We start from the raw sequence: 18,384 nt of genomic DNA on the forward strand, positions 1-18,384 counted from the left end.
AAACATGGGAGAGCTCTTGGGTGTACTCGTACAGTGGGACAGGCCCATTAGCCTGCGAGTAGATTCAGGGAATTTTACAGAGATGGCATTGGTGCTACCTCTCCACTGCTTGTTGCAAGAAATCCAGACCAAATTTTGGTCGTAAATTTTCTTTGAACAGCCATGGCCATGGTGAATTTCTCTTCTTGATGTGTAACCTATTGAGCAATGGTTTTGAAGTCGTAGAACCTCCATTTCTGGAGAATGTTGATGTACAGCCGCAGCAGGTTGAATAGAGGATTTTTGATGTGCAGATGTTTTGTGCAAGGCCCATTCTCCTGTGCTTGGGTGAGCAAGGAAGACACAGTGGCACAGCTGTTAGAGCTGCTGTCTCACTCACCTGGAGACCCGGATTTGTTTCTATCCTTGGGTGCTGTCTGTTTGCAGTTGCATGTTTTCCCAGTGATCGCATGGGTTTCCTCCTACGTCCCAAAGATGTGCAGATTTGTAGATTAATTTACCTGTGTAAAATTGTCTCGAATATGAGAGAGTGGATGAGAATGTGGGATAACATGGAACTAGTGTGGACGGGTGATTAATGTACTCAATTGGCCGAAGGGCCTATTTCCATGTTGTATCTCCGAATTAAACTAACGGCAAGGAAGGAACGCGGCTCTGCCGATGCACATACATGGGTGTCATTCTAAACCGCTGCTTGATGATCAAGGTTGGAGTGACCTTGGTTATGGAGGGGGGAGGTGGCATATGTGTGCATTTTCCATTTGACCTGTAGATTCACCATTCTCCATTGGGAAATGTTTGGGAAATAAGGGCAGAGTTGCAGTGAGAGGCTAAGGCAAGTTTTGGGCAAATAATGCAGCCTTGTTTGATACCACTTAGAAATGAGACTGGGTCTATTGGGGACCCTTTGGTTAAGGTGATGGTTTGCAACCATTAAGTAGCACTTTATAGGATAGAGGTAATTTCTAGGGCAGTTTTAATTGAGAAAAACTCTCAGTTGTCCTTTTTGAAATTGACAAAGGCTATTGTAATGTCAAACTAGGTTGTGTATAGTCATTGATGCCACTCCTGGCATTTCTCTTAGAAACATAGAAAATAGGTGCAGGAGGAGGCCATTCGGTCCTTTAAGCCAGCACCGCTATTCATTGTGATCATGGCTGATCGTCCCCAATCAATAACCAGTGCCTGCCTTCTCCCCATATCCCTTGATTCCTCTAGCCCCTAGAGCTCTATCTAACTCTCTCTTAATCCATCCAGTGATTTTGCCTCCACTGCCTCTGTGGCAGGGAATTGCACAAATTCACAACTCTCTGGGTGAAATTTTTTTTTCTCACCTCAGTCTTAAATGGCCTCCCCTTTATTCTAAGATTGTGGCCCCTGGTTCTGGACTCACCCAACATTGGGAACATATTTCCTGCTTTTAGCTTGTCCAGTCATTTTATAATTTTATATGTAGTTGTACATGGGAGATCATCTCCATCTTGTCATAAAACGGATGGAATCCCCTTCATAATTGAGGGAACAGCTCGTCTGCCTTTAGGCTGAGGCATTTGAAGAGAGGTTGTGTCAATTATCCCTGTATCAGACAGTAGTTATCACATTTATATCCATATAGGCTGTGGGCCGAGCATCAAAAATGTGTCTACAAATCCATTTTTGTGACCTACATCTCGGAACTACATGAAATTTTCCACAGATTTAGATGAAATATAATTGAGAAGGAAGTCATTACTCGTCAGTGCCAAAAGTTGCACATTAAATAATTAAACTAATTAGAAAATGAGATCGGGAAAGTAAGCGCCATCTTGTGGCCAATACTCATATTACACCATGGGGAGCCTATTTCCGTGTTGCAGTCCATTTAAACTATTATTATACATATATATATATATCCATATATATATATGTATAATAATATAGTTTAAATGGACTGCAACACGGAAATAGGCTATATATATATATAACGTAAATATGACAAATCATATATAATTAAGTATAATTATATTATATAAAAATAATATGAATATGATGGTGAGTGTGTTTTTTGAATGAGACTGCTGCAGAGGTCTGGCTCCTGAACCAGCCTAATTAATGGGTGAGGGCAGTTCTTGTGGGTTCCTCCCTTTACTGAACCCCACTGACTGCCAGTGTGCATAGCGGGGGGTCACGGCCATAGTGGGACAGACCTGCAAGGCATCTTCCAGTCGCTTTAATAGGAAAATGAATGAGACTGCCGCAGAGGTCCCAGGTTTTAAGGACTCATGCACCTGCCTAATTAAAGGGTCAGGACAGATCCTCTGGGTTCCCCCATTTACTGAACCCCAATGACTGCCATAGTGGGGAGAGTGGGGGTCACGGCCATAGTGGGACTGGGGAAGTGCCAGGTTGGGGGACAGACCTGTAAGAGTAAAGTCTTATTTCTGATGTAAATGTCATGCCCTGACCAAGAATCGAATGCTCTGATGAGTATTCATTTTAAGGTACAAAGAGCCTACATTTATGTTATAACCCCCCCCCCCCCCATGGTGCCTTTGCAAATGAGGGCTATTGCCTTTAACCTAAAAGAACCCTAAAAGTGTTGCATTGTTTGAGTATCTGTAATTTGTGTGTGTGTATGTGTATACCTGTCAAATGTGTATCTGTGTATGTGTGTGTGTAAATGGATGGGTGTGTGCATGTACGTGTGGATGTATGTGTATGTGTGTATATGTGTGGATGGATATGTGTGGATGGATGTGTGCATGTATGTCTGCGTGCGGATGGATGTGTGGATGTCTGTGTGCATGAATGCGTGTGTGCATGCATGGAAGTGTGCATACGGATGGATGTGTGTGTGGATGTGTGTATGTATGTATATGTGGATGGGTGGGTGGACTGTCGCACTGTCATTCACCAGCACGCAATTATCATAAGTAATTCACTCATTGTTTAAATAATTTGACCAAATAAACAGTGAAACGATCGACATTAAAATAAAACTTTATATAATCATTCATTTCCCCAATTTATTTGTTTACATTACATCTGATCTTCATCTGAATATTCTTCATCAGATTCCAAGTCTTTTGCAGTAATAGAGTTTCTGCAGTCAACACACTTACATAAATCTGTACATGGCACACCATGCTGTTGACATGAGCATCTTCCTTTCCCTGTACTTGATTTCTCACAGCTTGTTTTCGGGCATGAACAGTATGTTAATTCTAGCAAGGTGCTTGGGGCTGGAGGCAGATCACCCCCAGTCAATGTCCAATTCACCACCTACAATTTTCCACCCATGTCCATGTTTGTTGACCATCACTTGTCATGGATCGAAGCAGTCTCTTTGGGGCCGGCTCATCTGCTTCACCATCAGGAACTGCCTCTTGAGGTGATTCACCTGCTTCAGGCGTTTTAGAGTCTTGAACTCAATTGAAAGAGGAAACTGAAAACAGAAAAGGAATGAAAAGTAAAATAAATCAACATCCTCAAATGTATCTTTTCATTTTCAAAGTAACATCATATGATGTAAATGAAAAGAATTGTTGTTTGAGTCCTATCATTACCTTTCTTCCTTCTAGACCTTGCTATAGCTCGATTTATTGTTGTTGCAGAAGTGACGATAGCCCTCTGCATGATAACCCGGGAAACACTGCTGCCTCCTAATAATAGATAAAATGTTTTCAGGGAGTATTTTACATACTTTCATGTTTTGTATTATGTAGGACAATATCAACATATCAATGGGGAAATTATACATGTACGCATGTCCAGGTAGATGGGATGGCAAGTCTGCAAATGATCAAATTAGTGTTCATTATGGCACAGTGCCTACAGTGCATGTCCACACAAAACACTTTTGTGTGGACAGGCTCTGTAGAGTGGAGGGGCAGAAGCTGCAGAAAAAAAAATCTCATAGTACTTAGGTCTGCATGGACTTCAATTCATAAAATGTCAACCTCTTCTTAATGTCAGTGAGACTTGCACTGTAATTTACTACCATAGATAAGTTAGTTCAAATTCAAGTTCTAGTGGAGGGGCTGAGGCTACAGAAAAACCCCCATCTCATAGTCATTAAATCTGCATGGACTTCAATTCATAAAATATCAACCTCTTCTTAATGTTAATGAGACTAACACTAATTTACTCCCATAGATAAATTAGTTCAAGTTCAAGTTCACATACACCAATTCATTTCTACATAAACAGTGACCATTTCTCACTCCGATGGAAGTGCAGTCAATATTCCTCCGTTGTTCTCCCATGGTCTGGGCCTGGAAACGTCCGCTACGGACGGCACTACTATGACTGTATTGCACTACTATGACTGTATGCACATAAATATATTTATTTATTGCTCATATTCTATGTCGCTCTTCTAGGGAGATGCTAACTGCATTTCGTTGTCACTGTACTGTACACTGCACAATGACAATAAATTTGAATCTGACTATGTACAGCCTCCCCCCCCCCCCCCCGCGGGTTCCGCGGTCAGAGCACTTTTCCTCGGTAAGTGATCGCAGGCAGCTCCAAGATTAGATGTTAAAGACTTATTAGACTACAACAAGCTAACATTGGTGAACATTTTTATTTTACTTTGTTGTGGATACACATAGTTTAGGCCCTCAACTTCATCAATGAATGAGTGAATGAATGAATGTCCAGCCTCCAAATCTCATTTTTCACATTATAAAAGGATGCAATTAAATTAATTAAAGATTAATTGCAGATTAATTTTCATAAATTCAGACTAAATCTTACCTTTCAGTTCCAGTTGATTCACAATGTTTCACTGGTTTCACGACTTGGCTCTCCTCTTTGTGTTGCAGCACCTTAGCAACTTTGCTTTCAAAACTTTCTTCCACTTCTATCTACTTAACTGTACATTCTTCAGACTTCTTAATGCTTTTCTCACTAAATTCAATTACCTTGCTGTAAGTTTCCACGACATGTATTCCACAGAACAACAAAGAACCTTCATCGGAATCTCCAGTAAAACTGGCATCAGTGGAAGTACTCTCTGCCATGATGTGTGCTCCCTGCCTAGCTAGCCTGAAACAAAGCATGTGATTGGCCAATTGGCAACCGACTCAATGTGCTTTGATTGGACTAAAGCTACCCAAAATTTTCTCTAATTTATTAAAAATGTGCAAGTATTGTTCTTGATGAGTTTCAGGGATGATTTATATAATATTTTTACACAATATGTGAACATTTCATGTAGTTCCGTGTTGGGTCACGAACTTGCACAAAAAATCTCCTCGGCCCACAACCTAATAGGCTGGAGAAATGGTAGATGGAGTTTATTCTAGATAAGTCTGATATGTTGCATTTTGTGTTGCTGATTGTAAAGGAAAAAAAATGTAGTTAATTGCAAGACCGCTGAGAATTGTGTCAAATTCATGAGACATGATCTCCCACTTACAAAACTATGCTGACTACCCCTAATCAACTCTGCCTTTCCAAATGCAAGTATATCCTATCCCTCAGAATTCTCTCTACACATAGATAACCGCTTTGGTTTCAGAGAAGCACTATTGCCTTTCGTTGCTCATTTGCCTGAATGTACTCATAAAATCTCTTTGAATTCCCCTTAATGTTATCAGCTTGAGCTATCTCGTGTTCACTTTCTACCTCTCCAAAATCCACAAACAACTGCCCTGGCAGACCCATTGTTTCTGCCTCCTCTTCCCCACTGAACATCTCTATATACCTTGATTCTATCCTATGCCCCATGTCTAATCCCATCCCACCTATGCCTAGGACACTTCATGCACCCTTCAACTTTCAGTTTCTAGCTTCACCGTGGACGTCCGGTCCCTCTACACCTCCATCCCCCACCAGGAAGGTCTCCAATTCTTTCTTGAACCCACCCAATTTCCCTCTACAAACACTCTCCTCCACCTGGTGGAACTTGTCCTTGCCCTCTACTCTCTCACTTTCTCCAAGTTAAAGGTGTAGCTAAGGGCCTCAGCTATGCCTGCCTCTGTTCCAGGCACACACCTGAACTATCTCCCGTCTCTTTCTCCGCTATATTGATGGCTGCATTGGGGCTACCTCCTGCTAACTTCCTGCCCCTAAATTCACCAGACACTTCACTGCTTTCTTAATCACTGTCTCCCATTACAGGGGACAGTCTATCAACTGACATCTACAAACCTACCAACTTCCAGTTATCTGGACTACACTTCTTCGCACCCTGCTATCCCCTTCTCTCAATTCCTCCATCTCCGCTGCCTCTATCCCAAAGTTGAAATTTCCCAGACAAGGACATCGGAGACATCCTCATTCTTTAGTGATCGTGGTTCTCCCCCCCCCCCCCCCCCCCCCTTTCCCTTCTGTCATAGATGGGTCCCTAGCGTCTCATCTGTATCCCATCGTTCTTCTCTTGCTCCCCCTCCCCTAGATGCGACCAGGACAGAGATCCTAACCTTTCACCCTACCAGCCTCCGCATTCAACACATCTTCCGTTAATTTCAACTTGGCCCCACAAACTAATCACACCTTCCTGTCTCCACATCTTTCTACCTTCCGCAGACACCGCTCCCTCCGCAACTCCTTGGTTCACGCATGCCTTCCCATTCAGATCACCCCTCTCCAGGTATCTTCCTTTGCAACTGCAGGAGATGTAGCTCCTCCACTTATACCTCCTTCCTCCATCCAGGGACCGCAGCAGTTCCTCCAGGTTAGACATATCCTGCATGTTCCCGTGCACTTTCCCCAGCTTCATCTACTGTATCTGTGAGGTTGGCGGGGGGAGGGGGCTAGGCTTATTATCTTTGGAGCAAAAGGGTCTGAGGGAAGCATACAAATATACAAGATACAAATATGCATAGAAACGATATAGTTAGGAACCTTTACCCATGGCAGAGATCTCCAAGGTCAGAGAGCAAGATGGTCAGAGAGGGGGTCTTTTCACCCAGAGGATGATTGTGCTCTGGATATGTTGTCTGGGAAGGCAGAGGCAATTACCCTGTCAACACCCAAGCAGCATCTGGATAGGGTACTTGTATTGCCCACGTCTTGTGGGCTATAGGCCATAAAACATAGAACATCGGAAAATACAACACAGGAACAGGCTCCTCGGCCCACAGTATCTGAGCCGCAAATGACGTCAAGCTAAACTAATGTCATCTGCCTGCACATCATCCATACCTCACATGTCCTGCATATCCACATGCAAGTTGTTGTCCTGGTAGCGCATTCCATATACTCGCCATCCTGTTCCACATCTCCACTGACCATTGCCCCTTTCACCTTAAAGCCAGGCTCCCTCGTCTTTGATATTTGCAGCCTGGGAAACATGTTCTCACTATTTACCCTTTCAGTGCCTCTCATAATTTTATCTACATCTATCAGCTCTCTCCCCCCAACCTCCGGCATTCCAGGAAAGTCTGTCAAACCTCTCTTTATAGCTAATACCCCCCAATCCAGGCAGCATTATGGTAAAGCCTACATATCCTTCCTGTAAAGGGGTGATCAGATCAGTATGCAATACCCCAAATACGACCTAATCAAAGTCTTATAAAGCTGCCAGGACTTTCTCACACTTGCACTCAATGCCCCAACCAATATTACCATATGTCTTCTCTACCATTCTTGCTATTTAGGTTGCCTTTATCAGGGAGCTATGGACCCCCAAGATCCTTCTACATTAAAGCTGTTCAAGGTCTTGACATAAACTGTATACCTTCCTTTACATTTGACCTCCCAAAGTGCAACGCATCACACATGCTCAGATTAATCTCCATCTGCCATTTCTCAGCTTATTTCTGTAGCTGATTTATATCCTGCTGCATACTTTGACAGCTTTCCTCACAGACTGCAATCTTGGTGTTGTCTACAAACTTACCAACCAACCCACTGGTCACAGACCTACAGCCAGAATAATGCCTCACAATCCTGTCTTCTATTAGTAACCCAATTCTGAATCCATATGACCAAGTCACTGTGATTCCCGTGCATCATGGCCGGATTTAGATGAAGAGAGGCCCTAAGTTGTTCCACTTGTGAGGCCCCCCATCCACGTTGGTTTTCAGCGCTGGCGGCGAGGCAGCGACCGGACAGCCATGGCGGCCAAATCTCCCACAATTCAAAACGAGGGAGAAAGTGCCCAGCGCCGACCAGTTGCCGTTGCAGTGCGCATGCGCAGGGCGGCCGATGATGTGCTGGCCGTGGTTGTGCGCATGTGCAGGAGGAAGGACGTGCAGGCCGCAGCAATGCGCATGTGCAAGGCGGCCTGCCGTGCAGGCGGATGAGGAGCGAGCAGAGCCCGTCGGCCCGGACACGGATAGCGGGGGGAGATGGAGAGAGAGAGATAGAGAGGGGGGCCGCCCAGAATGGAACGGTAGGTGTCCTGCCTTGGCCGGAGGCCCCCCTAGACATCGAGGCCCTAAGCTTAAGGTTGTCTAGTTTATAGGTAAATCCGGCCCTGCCGTGCATCTTAATCTCTTGGATCAGCGGGGCCTTTCTCAAAATGCCTTACTAAATCCATGTAGACAACATCCACTACCCTACCTCATCGATCTTGTTTGTTGTCACCTCAGGAAACACGGATCAAATTAGTTAGACAGGGTTGCGTATAAAGCCATGCTGTCTCTAATTAGCCCACCCCTCCTTGCAAATGGGAGTAAATCCGATCCTAAAAAATCTTCCCCATTAGCTTCGCTACCGCTGGCTTAAGACTCACCAGCCTATATTTCCCTGGATTCTCTGTGCTTCCCTTAAACAAAGGGACATCATACTCTTCTGTGGCTAAAGTGGATACAAAGATGTTTTTCAAGACTCCTGCAATCTCTCTTGTCTCTCAATAACCCAGGGTGTGATAACTCAATAATCATGCCCTGGGATTTAGTTTAGTTTAGAGATACAGCACAGAAACAGGCCCTTCGGCCCACCAATTCCGCACCGACCAGCGATCCCCGCACATTAACACTATCATGCACCAGGGCCAATTTACATTTATACCAAGCCAATTAACTTACAAACCTGTACGTCTTTGGAGTGGGATGAAACCAAAGATTTCAGAGAAAACCAAAACAGTCTTGGGGAGAATGTACAAACTCCATACAGACAGCACCCTTAGTCGGGACCAAACCCGGATCTCTGGTGCTGCAAGCGCTGGAAGGCAGTGACTACTGCTGCGCCACCGTGCCGATTTATTCACCTTAATACTCTTCATTAGTCTCAATATCACCTTGATTTTAAACTGCCCCTGCCTATTAGTACTCTCCACACTGATCTGTGATATCTGTCCTCCATCCCTTCTTAGTAAACACAGATGCAAAGTACTTGTTTATTAATACCTCGCATACATCTTCTTGAGTCCTAACACAAATTCCCACCCTCTAACATTGAGCGGTCCCACCTTCTCACTGGTTAATTATCTATCTCTAATTGCGTTTGATGACATGGTGAGAAGCTGCCTTGAAATGCAGCAGTCTTTGAGGTGTGGGTATACTTGCAATGCTCTTAGGAAGAGTGTTCCTGGATTTTGACCCAACATTGAAGGAACAACGATATATTTCCAAGTCTAGATGGTGTGTGGCTTCCAAGTGATGGTCCTCCCAATATTAGCGGGCATGGGAGGAACAACTAGGTAGAGGTAAATCTTTCACACAAAAGTGGTGGGTGTATGGAATGAGCTGCTAGATGAAGTGGTACAATTAAAAATTCCGTGCTGTATAATTGATCGACAAATCGCAGAATGGTATAAAAGCAATGTTGTTAAAACATTTTGTTTAACTGTTAAAATAGTGTCTGCAATGGCCTTAGTGGAAAGAGATGGAGCTGAATTTATGTGCGTTCAAACAAGTTTTTCTTTAAACAATGTGAAGATAGTCCCACTAGCGAAGAGGCGATATTTGAAACTAAACCTATCAGGTCATGAATGTATTGGTCAGGAAATACTTAGAATACAGTGACCATAGTCCTGTTGAAGGCAGTTATGGAAAAGGCATCTTTCAGGAGCAACTTGTGTTTATTTAGGTCTAGCCTCGAGTATTCTGGAATCATTTGTACCTCCTTATCTTTCATCCTTACAGGAACATGCTGGTCCTATACTCTAACAATGGGTCTTTGAGAGGACTCGCATGTCAGGTTGGGTTTACCCTCAAATTTTACTTTCCCGGCTCCTGCCTATTATTATTGTGATTAAGCGACCCCCCCAATTTAGAACTTTCACCTGATGACCAGTCTCATCCTTAACTGGAACTACCTGAAAACTTGCAGAATTCTCATCACTGTCCCCAAAATGCACCCCAACTGACATGTGATCATCCAGGTCCTCTAAACCTATTCAAATTTCTCTATTAAACATTGAAATTATACCTGACCCAGTCACTATCCCTGGCAAGTCAAATCCATATTCCCACCCATAAACCCTTTGTGTGAAAAATCTGCTCTTCAGAATCCCTTTCAATTTTTCCCTTCTCACCTTAAACCTATGCATTCTATATTTAGACTTCCCTACCCTGGAAAAAAGACTGACGATCTACCTTTTTTTCTCAATTGTGTCATTCTTCCACAACCTCCGTGGAAAACCATCCAGCCTACCTAAATCTTTCTTTATAACTTGAACCTTTCATTCCATGCTACATCTCCTGGGCCCTGCTATTCACAATATATGTTTTGTCCAGCTTTAACTTTCCAAATTGATTCTCTTTGCACTTGCCTGAGTTAATGTCTCTTGGTGTGTTTTTTTGTGGGGGGGATCGGGGAGGGGGAAACCCTTTTCAGTCACCTACCTCAACGGAGATGCGGTTTCTCCGTGTCGCTTTTCCGTCCCCTCCTGCGGCCTACAAAGTGGAGTGGCGCGGCCTTTCTGAAGACCGTCCTGGAGTTTCAAGCCACGGGTGCGGCGCAGACTTGCCTTAGAGGAGCCTGGGATCTTTTGCCGAGAATCGCTAGTGGACTTTAACACCGTGAAGCAGCGGCCTCCGGTAAGAAGCGGCCGACTCGGGAGCTCCATGCCGCAGAGTGTTCCGATCCGTCCTGACGCCGGAGTTTCGATCACCCTGACGAGAGGGCTTGAACAGCGGACCGTCGGCAGCAGCCCCGTTCAAAGGCCCCGCCACGGGTGAACAAAGGAGGAAGATGATTCCACTGTGGTGGATGTTTATGTTAAACTTCTCTCTTTATTTATTTATTTATTTATTTATTTATTAGAAGTAGACATGTTATAAAATGTAGTTACATATTATAGTAAAAAAACTTTTCATATACATCAGTCATACATTATTAAAATTTTCCATTATCAATTACTTCTGCTTCTAGTGTTTTTATTTTTTATAGAAAGAGGGAAAAAGAGGGTAGAAAGTTACAAATAAAAAAGAAAGCAAAAAAAAAAAAAAAAACACAACAGAAAAACAAGGGAGGTGGAATGGGTTATCTGTAATACGTCAATGGAGATAGGTTCGTAGGTTATAAAGTATAGCTTTTCATCTGTTCCTGAGTTCAAGATGTTAAACTTTTTTTAATGTGCTGTGTGTATTTTTGCTTTTTCACTTATGTATGGTAACTCAAATTTCACTGTACCTTAATTGGTACATGTGAAAATTCAATTGAATTTTGAATTCAATCTGCCATTGCCTTGCTCACTATAAATTATGTCACCAATTTTGGTTTTATCTGCAAACCTCCTAATCATGCCACCGACATGCTCTTTCAAATAGAAGTACATATGACTAAATAATAAAGGACTCACCACTGATCCCTGAGGCACATCGCTAATTTTGTGTCGCCGATCTGAAAATTAACTCTCTGCTAGTACCACCAACATAATTTTGTATCAGTTTGCTACTTTGTTCTGAATCCCATATATTCTAACATTCTGCCTTGGCCTACCATGTGAGACCTTGTCCAAGGCTTTGCTGAAGCCCATGTGCCAATGTCAACTGTCCTGCCTCATCGATCCACCTGGTCATCAATTTAAACTACTCAGATCAAAATCATGAGACATGCTCTCCCACGAACAAAGCCTGACAATCTGTAATACGTCCTTGCCATTCTGATTGCAAAGAAATCCTGAACTTTGGAAATCCTTCTACTATGTTTCAGACTACAGATGTAAGGGGCACATCAGTCTGTTGCTCACTGGCATGAGTTTGCTGTCCTCCTTAAATAAAGACACATTCGTCATTCTCCAATATTCTTGTACCTCATCAGTGGCTAATGGAGATATTCTATACTCTGCCAAGGCCCCAATCTTCCTTGTCTTCCGATTTGGATATACCTGGTCAGGGCCTAGTGCGTCATCTTTCGCTATGTGCTCCACGATGGCCAACATCACTTCCTTTGTAATGTTGATATGCATCAGCATGCCAGCGTCCTCTTCCCTGAAATCCCTAACTTCCACTTGTTCTTCACAGTAAATGCAGACTAAATCGGCCATGATTGACTGGCGGAACATAATAGGCCGAATGGCCTGATTCTGCTCCCATGTGTTATGAACATGAATATTGGTTGTGAACATGAATATCCATAACAATAACTTTGTTTTTACATCTGTCCATGATTTGCCTGCATGTCTTCTAGTCATTCAAATCCCATTGATGAACCTTTTGAGGATCTTTGTGCAAGATTGTGACGCGTAATGGTTGTTTATTTCATTCAAAAGATTTGAATGGGAAATTCTATTGGTCATTCATACCAAAACAAAGCCGTTAAATGCTGGTGTGTTTGGTGTATTGTTCCACTGGAGGGAGTGCTAACAATTTCCATTGGGGTTTTTAGCTGCTTGTGAATTATTATTTCAGCAATATTGCTGCACCTGATTTTCTCCAGTTTGATACTGAACTGAATTTTGATATGCAACATGTTTTTATTGACCTATAAAAAAGATTTTTGGTGAGAACAAATCAAAAAATGAAGTCTAATAATGCACACTTTTTAATATTAATGTTTAAATAATGTTGGGTCAATGTGAATGTAATAATAATAATAAACCAGAAAAATAACAGACTGACAAAATTGTTTCCTAACTAAAGTTTCATCTAAGAATAATGGAGACTTCTGCAGGGCAAAGTGATGAATGGAGGTGACTGAAAATGTTACTTCTGTGTAATCTTACTGTGCCATGCTAGTTTGAAGAGAGACACAAATAAGATAGAAATAGATGTGCACCATTTATTCTCAAGAATCATGGGACATGCTAGAACCACCAAACCAGGATTAAATGTCTAATTTGGAGAAAATATGCAAAAGAATTTGCAAGAATTTTGATTATAGCTGTATCTAGACTTTTCTGTATTGATGCCGTACATCACAATTTAATTCCGTTATTACTTTCTCCCTTCATCGACTGACACTTATCCAGAATTGGATAGTTATCCTTTTTTCTCACACTTTTTTGTTCACTGTGAAGTGGAATTAATAATTTAATTTGCAATAACCAGATTTTGAAGCCAAAAATGTAGTATTTGTTCACTTTACAAATGAATAGAGGGATCTTGGAGTCCAAGTCCATAACTCCCAGAGAGTGGCAGCACGTAAAGAAAGCAAATGGTATGATTAGTTCCTTTGGTTGGGGCAAAGAGTACAAGAACTACATAATCATGATGCAGCTTTATAGCACTTTGGTTAGGCTACATTTGGTGTATTGCGTGTAGTTCTGGTCGTCCCAATACAAGGAAGAATGTGGAGGCATTGGAAAAGGTGCAGAATTTTTTTATCAGAATGATTGCTCAATAGGGCATTAGCAATAAGAACAGGTTTAACAGACTTGGATTGTTTTCTCTACAACGCTGCAGGTTGAGGAGAGATCTGATAGGAGAATATACAGTTATGAAAGGTATAGATATGGTAGACAGCCAGAACCTTTTTCACAGGGGTGGTGGTAAAGGCAGATCTATTATCTATTAAGAGGCTTTTAGATAGGCACTTAGATAGATATGCAGGGAATAGTGGTAATTGGATTGCGGAGAATTGTGGATGTAGCTGAATCCAGCACAGGCCAGAATTGACTCCATCTACTGCTGACTTGGGAAAGCAGCAGTATGCTTCATGCTGACTTGGGAAAAAGTGACACCACCAGATTCAGGCAAAGCTTCTTTCCCTTTGTTATCAAGTTTCTGAACTCTCCTTCGTCTGAAGCGATCTATGCCTCTCATAATTTTATATACTTCTATTTGGTCTACTAACTTCAACCTGAACATCTAGGCACTCTTTGTTTGCACATGGATTTTTTTTGTACTATTATTCGACGAGGTTCCACATGGTAGGCTGCTTTGGAAGGTGAGAACGCATGGCATCCAAGGTGAATGGATAGAAGATTGGCTTGATGACACCAGAGGGTGATGGTGGAAGGTTGCTTTTCGCACTGGAAGCATGTGACTAATGGTCCATTGCTGTTTGTCCTCTTCTCAATTATTTGGATGAGAATGTACATGGCATGATTAGCAAGTTTGCAGATGACACCAAAGTGGGTAGTATTATAGACTGAAGATGCTTGTCAAATATTGCAGCAGAATCTTGATTGGTTGGGCAGATGGGCTGAGGAATGGTTGATGGAATTTAATACAGAGAAATGTGAGGTGTTGCATTTTAGGAAGGCTAACATGGACAGGACCTACACAGTGAATGGCAGGGCTCTGGGGAGTGTTGCAGAACAGAGAGATCTAGGAGTACAAGTACATAATTCCCAGAAAGTGGTGTCACAAGTAGATAGGGTGGTCAAAAAGGCTGTTGGCTCATTGGCCTTCATCAGTCAGAACCATATTATAGGAAAGATGTTGTCGCTGGAAAGGGCGCAGAGAAGATTTACGAGGATGTTCCCAGGACTTGAGGGCCTGAGCTGTAAGGAGAGGTTGCGCAGGCTATGACTCTATTTCTTGAAGTGCAGGAGGATGAGGGGTGATCTTAGAGGTGTACAAAATCATGAGAGGAATAGATCGAGTAAATGCATAAATTCTCTTGCCCATAGTAGGGGAATCGAGAACCAGAGGACATACAGTGCCCTCCATAATGTTTGGGACAAAGACCCATCATTAATTTATTTGCCTCTGTACTCCACAATTTGAGATTTGTAATAGAAAAAAAATCACCTGTGGTTAAAGTGTACATTGTCATATTTTAATAAAAGCCATTTTTATACATTTTTGTTTCACCATGTACAAATTACAGCAGTGTATATGCACTGTTCCCCCATTTCCGGGCACTATAATGTTTGGGACACAGCAAAGTCACGTAAATGAAAGTCATGTTTAGTATTTTGTTGCATATCCTTTGCATGCAATGACTGCTTCAAGTCTGCGATTCATGGCCATCACCAGTTGCTGGGTGTCTCCTCTGATGATGCTTTGTCAGGTCTGCATTGCAGCCATCTTTAGCATGCTTGTTTTGGGGGCTAGTCCCCATTCAGTTTTCTCTTCAGCATATAAAAGGCATGCATAAATGGGTTCAGATCAGGTGATTGACTTGGCCACTCAATTGACCATTTTTGAAAAACTCCTTTGTTGCTTTAACAGTATGTTTGGGATCATTGTCTTGCTGTAGAATGAACTGCTGGCCAATGACATTTGAGGCATTTGTTTGAACTTGATCAGATAAGATGTGACTATACACTTCCGAATTCATTATGCTACTACAATCAGTGGTTGGATCATCAATGAAGATAAGTGAGCCAGTACCTTCAGCAGCCATACATGCGCAGGCCATAACACCGCCACCACCGTGATTCACAGATGAGGTGGTATGGTTTGGATCTTGGGCAGTTCCTTCTATCCTCTATACTTTGCTCTTGCCATCACTCTGATATGTTAATCTTCGTCTCATCTGTCCACAAAACTTTTCTCCAGAACTGTGGTTGCTCTTTTAAGTACTTCTTGGCAAACTGTAACCTGGCCATCCTATTTTTGCGGCTAACCAGTGGTTTGCATCTTGCAGTGTAGCCTCTGTATTTCTGTTCACTAAGTATTCTGCGAACAGTGGTCATTGACAAATCCACACCTGAAGAGTATTTCTGATCTGTCGGACAGGTGTTTGTGGATTTTTCTTTATTATAGAGAGAATTCATCTGTCATCAGCTGTTGAGGTCTTCCTTGGCCTGCCAGATCCTTTGCAAATAGTAAGCCAGTGCTCCCTTTCTTCTTAATGATGTTCTAAACAGTTGATTTGGTAAGACTAAGGTATGGTTGACATCCCTAACAGTTCTATTCTTGTTTCTCAGTCCAATAATGGCTTCTTGGAGATCCTCATGTCGACTGGAGGAAAGACTAGGTGCTGAGAGCTCTCTTATACCTGTGTTAAGGAGGCATTTAAACACACCTGAGTAATTACAAACACCTGTGAAGCCACGTGTTCCAAATATTATGATGCCCTGAAATGGGGGGACTATGTATAAACACAGCTGTAATTTCTACATGGTGAAACTAAACTGTATAAAAATACCCTTTAATAAAATATGACAATGTGCACTTTAACCACATAGGGGGGGGCTTTAACTGTGTTTTAGATTCATATCTAGATAAATCAGCAAAACAAAAGAAGAGTAATTTAAAATCTAAAACTAGCGAACTTCTAAATACATATATAAAAAATACGAATATAATAGATGTATGGAGATCTGCTAATCCAGTTGGAAGGGAATACTCGTTTTACTCTTCGGTGCATAAAACTTATTCAAGAATTGATTATTTTTTAGTGGATATGAAATTAATGCCATATACAAACAACCCAACATACCACATTAGTAGTATCTCAGATCACTCCCCGTTGACATTCTCAGTAAAATTTGAGGGAATGCCGGGCAAAAATTTTTTTTGGAGGTTTAATACACATATTTTAAATGATGTGCAAGGCTATCAATATTTAAAACAACAAATGGAACTTTTTTTCGATACAAATGATATACCAGGTACTTTGCCTTCTTTACTATGGGAAACTTTTAAGGCATTTATGAGAGGAATTATAATTTCATATCAAAGTTTTCAAAATAAAAAGAATAAGACAGAACAATTGTTGTTAGAACAAGAAATCAGACAGTTAGAGATGGATAATGCCAAAGATTCCACGACAGATAAACACAATAAGATAATATTACTGAAATTTAAACTTAATCGAATTTTATCGGCAAGGGTAATAAGACTATTCCAAATGACAAAACAGGAACATTTTGAGTTTGGTGACAAACCACATAAGCTTTTAGCTCGCCAATTGAAAAAACAAGAAAAGGAAAATACTATAACCAAAATTAAATCAGAGAAAGGAGAATTACTAATACTACCTAAAGATATTAATAATAGATTTGCCCAATTTTATCAAAACTTATATACATCTAAAATTAAAAGAGAAGATAGTAAAATAAAAAAATTTCTAGATAATTGTAATCTTCCAATACTGGACCTTTTGGAACAAGAGGAATTAGGAGCTCAAATTACAATCAAAGAAATAGGTGAAACAATAAAATCGCTGAAAAATGGTAAGACACCGGGACCAGATGGTTTTAATAATGAATTTTATAAAAAATTTCAGGAGATAACAACCCCTTATTTATTTAATTTATACTCCCATGCTTTTAAAGAAAACAAACTACCTGAAACACTAACAGAATCAACTATTACACTTATTCCAAAAAAAGATAAAGATTTAGAAGATCCGGGCTCGTACAGAGCTATATCACTTTTAAATACAGATCAAAAAATTTTAGCAAAGATTTTATCAAGAAGATTAAGCAAATATATTAGTAAATTGATAAACCCTGATCAAACGGGGTTTATACCTAAAAGACACTCATTTAATAATCTGAGACGTCTGTTTAATATAATGTACTCGCATAAAGTAGAGGAAGAAGATATATCAATTATTTCTTTGGATGCAGAGAAAGCATTTGATCAGGTAGAGTGGCAATACTTATATAAAGTACTACAAAAATTTAATATGGGAGAGAATTTTATAAGATGGGTAAAATTATTATATGATAAACCGATGGCAAGAATTTTAACTAATAACATGTTATCTCAAAAATTTCAACTATCAAGGGGTAATAGGCAGGGATGTGCACTATCACCCCTGCTATTTGCCCTTATGATAGAACCCCTGGCTGAAAGTATAAGAATTCATCCGAATATTCAGGGCTATAATACCAGAGACTCAAAGAATAAAATCTCATTATATGCAGACGATATACTTTTATATATCACAAAGTCACAAACGAGCATACCAAATTTATTAAACTTAATAGAGGAATTTGGGTCTTTTTCTGGATATAGAATAAACTGGAATAAAAGTGAAATCATGACATTAAAACCTCAAGAACCTACACACTTACTGAAGTTCCCCTTTAAAATCGCAACAGAAAAATTTAAATATTTGGGTATTCAGATTACTAGAAAATATAAAGCATTATTCAATGCTAATTTCATGCCTTTATTAAATAAACTTAATACGTTGATTAAATTTTGGAAAACA

General features: G+C 41.0%; 1 protein-coding gene across 6 annotated transcripts in view; it reads left to right on the forward strand.

Moving 5' to 3' along the window:
• Window positions 1-18,384, forward strand: part of nipbl (NIPBL cohesin loading factor) — a 278,213-nt gene that overhangs the window by 50,035 nt on the left and 209,794 nt on the right. The gene's annotated exons all lie outside the window — the stretch shown is intronic.

Source organism: Amblyraja radiata, chromosome 3 (assembly GCF_010909765.2).
Source record: "Amblyraja radiata isolate CabotCenter1 chromosome 3, sAmbRad1.1.pri, whole genome shotgun sequence".
Lineage (NCBI taxonomy): Eukaryota > Metazoa > Chordata > Chondrichthyes > Rajiformes > Rajidae > Amblyraja > Amblyraja radiata.